The following is an 8,743-nucleotide window of genomic DNA, read 5'->3' as shown; positions in this document are numbered from 1 at the left end:
TCGAGAATATATCAGATTGTTCGGGTCCTGTACTCTGTAGCCCATTGCACAGTCTAACCTTTTAGTGGAGCGTAGCCAATTCTCCCAATTAGCCCATAGTGGAGATAAAAATGTATTCACTCCCTAGCAATGTCTCAAATCTCTAGGAACAGAAATGCTCAATTTAGACAGGAAATTAGATGAGCATGATCCTAGCATTCTCATACGTCCTAACATCACCATGTCATCTGCTTTGATACATTTGTAACACCACATCATAAAACTATCATAATCTACCTGAGATCACGGATCCTGGATAGGAAGACATACCTCTGTATGTCGGTTGTTTCAAAACTCACAAAAAATAAATATCAATCTCCAATCATTTTCATTTTACGTTTTGCTCTGACTTCATGAATAGTGACATTCACAATATTCTATTTAGGAGAACATTATTTAACTTACCACTTATCCTAACATTTTAAAACAGCAACACTTAAAACCATTTACAATTGAAAGTGCATTTAAAGAAAATGTGTCAAGTAATTTTGTGAGATTTTTTACTCAAATGGCTTCGTTTCATGTCGTTTGTTAAGTTTGCTTGAACTGTTCTCTGCTGTTAAGCTGACTTAAGACGTTGGAAACACGATTCCGTCTGACAAAGATCGTACAGTCTCGATTTTATCTTCAACCGGAAATCGGTGTATTTAATTCGCATGAAATTCTATAATATAAGCCTACATTTGTGTGATTAAATTTAGTCAGTAATAGTTTGTGATATATTTGGTTTATTTTAAATACTTATAACAATACGTCAAATATTAAGACATTTTTTAAGTTAAAAACTAATTGTTCTGTATGTATAGTACAGAATATATGTGAAATGCGAAAAATATATAATCATTGTCATAATCATCATCTTGCACTCTTTAATTCTATACGCTTTGGTAATTAAATTTTGATGTCTGTAACTTTTAATATTCGCTAATTACAACATAAGCAACTTTATACACCTTTACTTTACAAACTTTAGCTCGTACTGTTAAGGAAAACGTTATAAGTCTTCGACAATTTCTGTCCTAAAATCGACATTAAGTGACCTTACCTTTGAATAAATATTGTCATAAAAGACAAAAACAACTAATATATAATAGTATAAGATGAGATTTGCATTTATGGACATTATACGTATTAAGTTAATATTAATAAAAACTAGTTAATATTAAGCACAACTGTCGGTATATTCTTAGCATGTATATGTGATTAAGTTGTAAAATAAATAGCAGATTAAAAAGGATATTAAGCGTACGATTATTTTACCCATTCTAAAGCTCATTTAGATGTATTTTTTCTTTGATAAACCCAATTTTATCTATGGGAATTTGCATATCTTAATATATATAAATCTCCTGTCACGATGTTTGTGCGTGCTGGACTCCTAAACTACTTAACCGATTTTAAATTAAATTGGCACACCGTGAGCAGTCTGGTCTAATTTAAGAGATAGGATAGCGTAGATCTTTAATTATAGTCGCAATTGTATTTTATTGCAAATTATTTGTTTATTATTTGATACAATTCTAAGAGGTGGCGCCGTACAGTACCTACCTTTGACATAAGTTCTTCTACCGTTTCCCTTGAATAGTTTACTACTATGCAATATAATAAAAATCTTAGCCACAGCAACGCTTGGCCGAATCTGCTAGTCTTAATATATATATTTCTTGTGTGCGTGTGTATGTGACTGAACTCTTCCTAAACGACTGGACCGATTTAGACGAAATTGTTTGTGTGTGTTCAAGGGGATCTGGGAATGGTTTAGATTCACAATTTTGTCCGCTGGACAATGTTTTTTTAATTAATTTTCAATTTATTAGTTGTTGTTGATTTTGGAATGTTTTACATTGGATCCGACAGACGGCGCTACCATCGCACTGTCAAATTTTAAATAATATTCGAATTTTAATTTTAGTCTGTCCCGAAATTTAAAAAAAAAATTGTTATCATTGTGTTATATCGTGTGTGATCATGTGCTGGATCGTTAGATATTGTCATAACATTTGAATAATAATTTTCATCAAAATGGCTTATTAAAAATTGAAATTTTGAAATTAAACACGTGTAGACAGGACAACGTCTGTCGGATCCGCTAGTATTTAATATATATTTCTAATTAGAATCATTCAGTGCCTAAGAGTCGAACTTTCCCATTATGTCATGCTAACGCGTTACGAAGTCCTAAGCCGAAGTTACTAAACTACGAACCAGACTGTCAAACTGGACATCTCTTCAGTTTCAAATAGAAATGAGTGGAAGTTCTGAGTTAGGTATTAGTTTCGACAAGTATGTCAAAGAGCTCTGGACACGTTAATGTAATATTACTTTGAATTGAAGTTGGAGAGCTGTTTAGATATACGTGTTTTATACGTTATGGCATATTTTTATTTAATCTTTAAAGAATATCTCCGGTGCCTTTATGCATATTAACTTCACACAAGGAACTTAAAAGTTCAAGGAAAATGTAAATAATTAAGAAACACATTTTTTCCATACTAACAAATTGAGGTAGAATGTGTCAATAAACTTCACTCATGCCACGGACGCGACGCGCAACGATGACGACGCACATTTGCGTGTCAGTTCAGAACGATTAGTATTTATTTACTTCCGAACGGGACGTAAATATTACCGCTAAATCACGTCTTGTGTTCAAATCACAACAAATTTAGATCAATATGAAATTACGATAAAATTTTTAGATGCAGAGGTGTTGTTTGGATATTTAAATAAATCTCAACTGTGTAGCTTAATATATTTGGATATTTAAATAAATCTCAGCTAGTAGCATAAGACTTTGTAAAAAAGTGACAAGTTATGTACTATAGCGACATCTTAGTTATGCATTGTTTTAAAATTTATCATAAAACCTATCATAACAAATTAGTCAATCTACTTTACAACGGGACGTTATTGTTGACTTACTTCTGTTTTCGTGGATTTTACGGCACTTCACTTTAACCGGTAACTTTTATTGATGTTTCAGAAAATTTTATTTGTTGTTAGCAAATATAAATTCCCTATTTGTACCTATAGTTAATTAGTGTTAACCCCTTGGTGCCTAAGCTACTACCTCAATTATCAAATCCCGTATTAATTCAAATTGGGGTTTTAGAGTATCGTGTGCAAAATAAGGCTTTAGTTTTAGTTTAATTTTGATATTTGGAAAAAACATGAAGGCAAAGTAAGTAACCTAAGTGAAAACTCTCTTTCAATAGAGTTTTACAACAAATTTGTCCGCGTGTCCTTATGAACACGATAATCACTTGCACGTGCAGACATTATTTTTCTTCCGATTTCTTGTTATATGTTATGGATTATGTAATATTCAAAAACCAAAGAACATTGAGTACTATTTTGAATGCTGATTGATCGTTGAGATCTTGCGTGCATTATCAAAGCAGTGGCATTACCTACGCAACACATTGTATTATTAATGCACTAGTTATACAGAGCGTAACAAACGTCGACTGAATCTTTGATGTTGGCAAACTAAATCAGTATTAGTTATTAATTTTTTATAACTAATACAAAAGCAGTATATTTGAATGTGTACAATAATATATTATATTCACTGCAAGAAGAGGGTTACGCATGCAAAGTTGATTGGTGTACAGCTAGGGGTCAAACCTATGACCTCAGGAGTAGGAGTGATCAAATCATAGACAGAGAGAGATTTTTAAACTGCAAACAAAATTACTATTTATTATATACAATACTTTATTGATTCATATAGAGGCCGCCACTGATTCATAAAAACCGAACAGTTTTATTGTACTCATCAGCTAGTATCATAGCTAAAGTACTCTCTCTGTTCTCTTTCTGTCATATAATATTTACGCTATGATAAAAAGAGGCATTTTGTTAAAATATGCAATTAGATTCATTTATTTCTATGTGCAGTATAGAGCTTATACCCAACGCTTTTTTCTAAATAATTTAATTCCGTCTGGTGAAAAATTTCCACGCCATATATTTTCTGTATTTGAATAAAAGATATTATCATTGCCAACTCTCAGCCGTTTAAGCAACTGTAATGTGGTTTAAAATAAATGGTTCATAAAACTTTTACAATAACTACACAACCGCATACCCAACCCCAAACCCGTACTGTTGTGGCAATTTCCATACTATGGTATTTTTATTGACATTAATTTATTAAATTATCTGAAATTTATATTTGTACGACCCATTTTAAAGCGAAAAGTATGTGTTGGCCTAGTGGCTCCAGCTTGCGACTCTCATAGCTGCGGTCGTAGGTTCGATCCCCGGCTATACACCAATGGACTTTTTTTCTATGTGCGCATTAACATTTGCTCGAACGGTGAAGGAATACAATGTGAGGAAACCGACATGTCTTAGACCCAAAAAGTCGACGACGTGTGTCAGGCCTTGGAGGTTGATCACCTACTTGCATATTAGATTTAACAATGATTATGAAACAGATTCAGAAATCGGAGGCCAAGAGCTAAAGAGGTTGTAGCGCCACTGATTTATTTATTTTTCATTTTAAAGCGATAAGATTTTTAAGTATAATTTAATTTTGCATTTAATGCAGTCCATCTGTTTGACATTATAGTCATGTTAGGGTGTAGTTAGATACTTCACTTTTTTTAAAGATGCGGTCCAACTATTTTTACACTATTGAAACCTATTCTCTTAATAACCCTGCGCCAATCATCGCATTAAGAGAGTTTGTTTCATTCTTGTTTTGATCAGTCAAGCCCCGCGAGCTTGTTTCTTGCACTATCCTGTGCATCATCAGTCACTTTATAGATTATGTGACCGAAAAAAGAGAATTGAGAATTTGACTTTAAAAGTTGGACGTTAATTAAGTTTCAGGCCATTGATTAAGGATTTCTTAGATCTTAGTCCTTAATATCCCAAACATAGCCTCTAACACCATATTTCGAAAGATACTATTTTTTTCGGTATTTCTTATGGTCCAGGTTAAAGATCCTATTGGTTAAAGAGGTGCCATTAGTTACTTTAACATTTAACTTTTCTACACTTACACTTATGTTGATAATAGTAATTTTAATACAAAATTAATCCCGTCATGACACTATTTCTGAGACATAATACTACTACACTTAGTAAAGGTGTTGTAAGAAATTAATTCTTTTAAAAAAATATTGTTTTATCAGAGCGTAAAGCAAAAATTATAGCAAAGCAGACTGATCTCATGGTTGGTATAGACACCATACAAACTTTTCTTATTAAAGTTTTTTATTGCATTATTATAGCATGAAAAGGCGATCAAAACTTGAGCTTTACCAACAAAAGCTCTGCCATTAAGCGCAAAGTTTAACCCGCACAAAAGTTCACAGACTGTCCTAATTATAAACGTATTGATAAAAACGCCTTGTGTTTATTTTTAATAATGACATTTGTAACCATAAAGCTCACATAAAGTCAAGCAAGGCAAGCAAGAACAGCTCTCCACTGACATTGGTTTAAAATATTAACCCCTATTTTAGAAATGATCCATCAATTCCATTGAACTGATCTTAAATATTCACGAGGATATCAGTTTGACATGATTTTTGCGGTACTGATCTGTGCTAAAATTGAGTTTTCTTATTAATAATGGACTATTAATAAGAATTTAGAGCTGCTTTTGATACCCACGATGAAAATACACTTTACCCATTCACTCACTCACTCATTCACTCACTCACACATTTACACCCACACACTTACTCATGCACTCAGGCGTGATGATAACGGTTCAAAAAATAAAAATAAAAAGGAAACGGTAAAAAAAATAGGTTAAATAATGTCATTATTTTAAGTAATTAAGTTTGTTTATGGAATAGCTGGGAAACAGGTATTTTTTTACTTAAAAGGGTTTCCAAATCTTACACTTAGAAAAGAAAATGTACTTAATGTAATGTGAAAGACTTTTTATTATTATTATTTTATATATTATTAGTAAGCGGAATATTCTTATTAATAATAAATAATAAGAATATAAACAGATTTACCCAGTGGTCATATCCTCGATGGGTTCGCAATTTTACTAATTATTTATTCAAGAAAATTTAATGATTTTTTCTTAGTACTTAATTACTTTACTGAATTTTATTCACTTTAAAATAAGTGTAAATTGATAGGTGTCTTGTGTTGTAAATATTTATTGTAAGATCTAATCTTAATATTAATGTCGTCTGTGATTAAGTCGATTACCCGAACAAGATTTTTTTATAAAATTGGGAACTTCTTTTGAATGCACCGTATTACATTTTTTTTACATTTAAATGTTGCCCTCTTATTAAAAACTAATTATTCTTAGCCGCAGGATAGTTGGTCTGAAAAACCTTTTGTGCCACAGGAAAACATTTAGTTTTGTATATTTAAATTTAAAAATCACATAACAAAAATATATTTTATCCCTTATACGGAGTTTACCAAATCACTAAGGTATATCATTTGATATCACGTTATATCAGATATATTATATTTGGTGAATCTGACATCGACTTAATTTAACGGTGTTATAAGCCGCGAAAATCGTCTGCAAAACGTGCTGAACTCGAAATTGCTGACGCCATATTTTACGAACCGGTTTTTTATTATAAAACATTTTTGCTTTATTCGTTTATATTTTTTAAAAATGTCGCTTAAAAAAATTGTATCTTTACAAGTATTTATTTCAGAGAACATTTATAGTCAATTAAATGTTGTTGAAAAGTTTTTGAATTTTATTCTATTGAAATTGTAAAACATTGATTTAGGGAATATCGTGTAAAAATTATTATATAAGTAGGTACTATTTTTATTTTATCTTTATGTGTATAGGCTATTAAGTTATAAAATCCGCTTTTAATGCTTAAGGAATTAAATTTTAAAATAACCCCGTAACTTGACAGACAAAATGGCGCTTGTTATTAAAAAAAAAAGGAAAAATCCTTTGGTGATAAATGGAGCGAGGTAGAGTTTTTGGCAGTTTTACGAATATCATTTGAGAACTCAAAATAAAAATTTAAAGGATTTAATTGGTTTTAATAATTTTCCATATTTTACATTTTTAAAACCTAAACTGATTAGGTATCTGCTAGCTGAGCAGTTCTTAATATGATTAGTACATTGATTTGTATTGATATGATTTAAAATGCCTATCTCAATGGCTGTGGAGATAATGAAAAAAAAAATTAAAAAAAAAAAATTAAATTAAAATCTCAAAATAAACAACCCGCGAAAATGGAGGACACCGTGAGCAATTTCTGCAAAAACCCGACATCTTTTAGTCGATACCAACTCCGTTGAAATAAATACAGATAACACAACATTTTCTGCAGCTGTAATACTTTTTGACATTTAACACCTTTGTCTTCAGTCACCGTGACCATGCACGCTGTAAAGCACGCGAAACGTCGGTTTAAATTTAAAATTATGTACAAATAATTATAAGTTTAAATATAATAATACATATCTATAATCCGTTAAAAAAGTGTTTTTCTTTAAATTTAATATTTGATTAAAATTGTATAAAGGTCAACACATAACTAGCGTAACTCACTAGCGTATTCTATTAGATCCATCATAAAGTTTTATAAAAACTGGAAGCTTTATTCTCTCAACAATGTATCCGTTTAAGATCTCCCAGGATATTTGAGGACATAAAACGTACGTCCACTCGAACCAATGAGATTTTATGAGCGGGATGCCACGTGAAAATATCGCTTCGCCCGCGAGTTATTCCATAATATGACGCCCTGGAGCTCGATAAATTTATAAGTTCCGCCACGTGTCGAATTTATTTAAGATAAACGAGTGTCGTCATCAATTTCAGTTTGCCTCACAGTAATTAATGGCAGCGTGTTTGAATTTCGAATATATTTTGTACATTATAATTTTTGAATAAAGAAGCCTCGCGTTGTGTTTAGATTATCATTAACTTTGGAAAGATAATGCTCTGTGACACGTTTATTGTTGTAGTAACACGTATGTGTTATCAAATGTTTACCTCTCATTTTACAAGTCCTAGGAAATATTAGCCTATTTAAAATTCAACTATGTACATATATATTGAATCTACAAAAGAAGAAATCAATACAAAACATTTTCCGAAACAGAACAGGCAAATTTCGATCCACTATGTTAATTTATTTACTAAGTTAATTTATTTCAATAAAAAAAAATGTTTATTTTATATGTTCACTTTAAAATGTTGTTAGTTTAGATAATTACGTAATAATTAAAGCGCATAAATTCATCGCACAAACTTTTACGGTAGAAGAACTAAGTTGTGAGTCTTGATTTCGTTTTTCATAGCATGGTCTGAATATTTAAAGATAAGCATATTTTATTTGAGTTTCCCTCTTGTGTCTAATAATTATAAATGAATACTCTCCTCCTCCTTAAAAAGTACAAAAAAAAACTTGGCAATAAAAAAGAGAGTTTATTGCCAGTTCTTCTCGTCCGTTCTTCACCCTTGATATGAGAACTGGCTTCAATGTATATTTCTTTTTTATTGTGTTACCTACATGAATAAATTATTTTTGATTTGACTCACTTAATAGTTCGAATTTCAAATCATATAGGTAGCTCAAGCACCGATAAAAAGATCTGTCTACATAAAAAGAAATGTGTCATCCCCATGTCACACACAGCTAGGGACTCATTTTTCTAAGTGCATTTGACATTTTATTTTCTGACGGATAAGTAAAGCGTTCTCGCAACCTAAATTAAAAGGCGTCGTGTA

Source organism: Pieris rapae, chromosome 21, assembly GCF_905147795.1.
Source record: "Pieris rapae chromosome 21, ilPieRapa1.1, whole genome shotgun sequence".
NCBI classification, from domain to species: Eukaryota; Metazoa; Arthropoda; class Insecta; order Lepidoptera; family Pieridae; genus Pieris; species Pieris rapae.
This window is presented reverse-complemented; position numbering follows the sequence as displayed.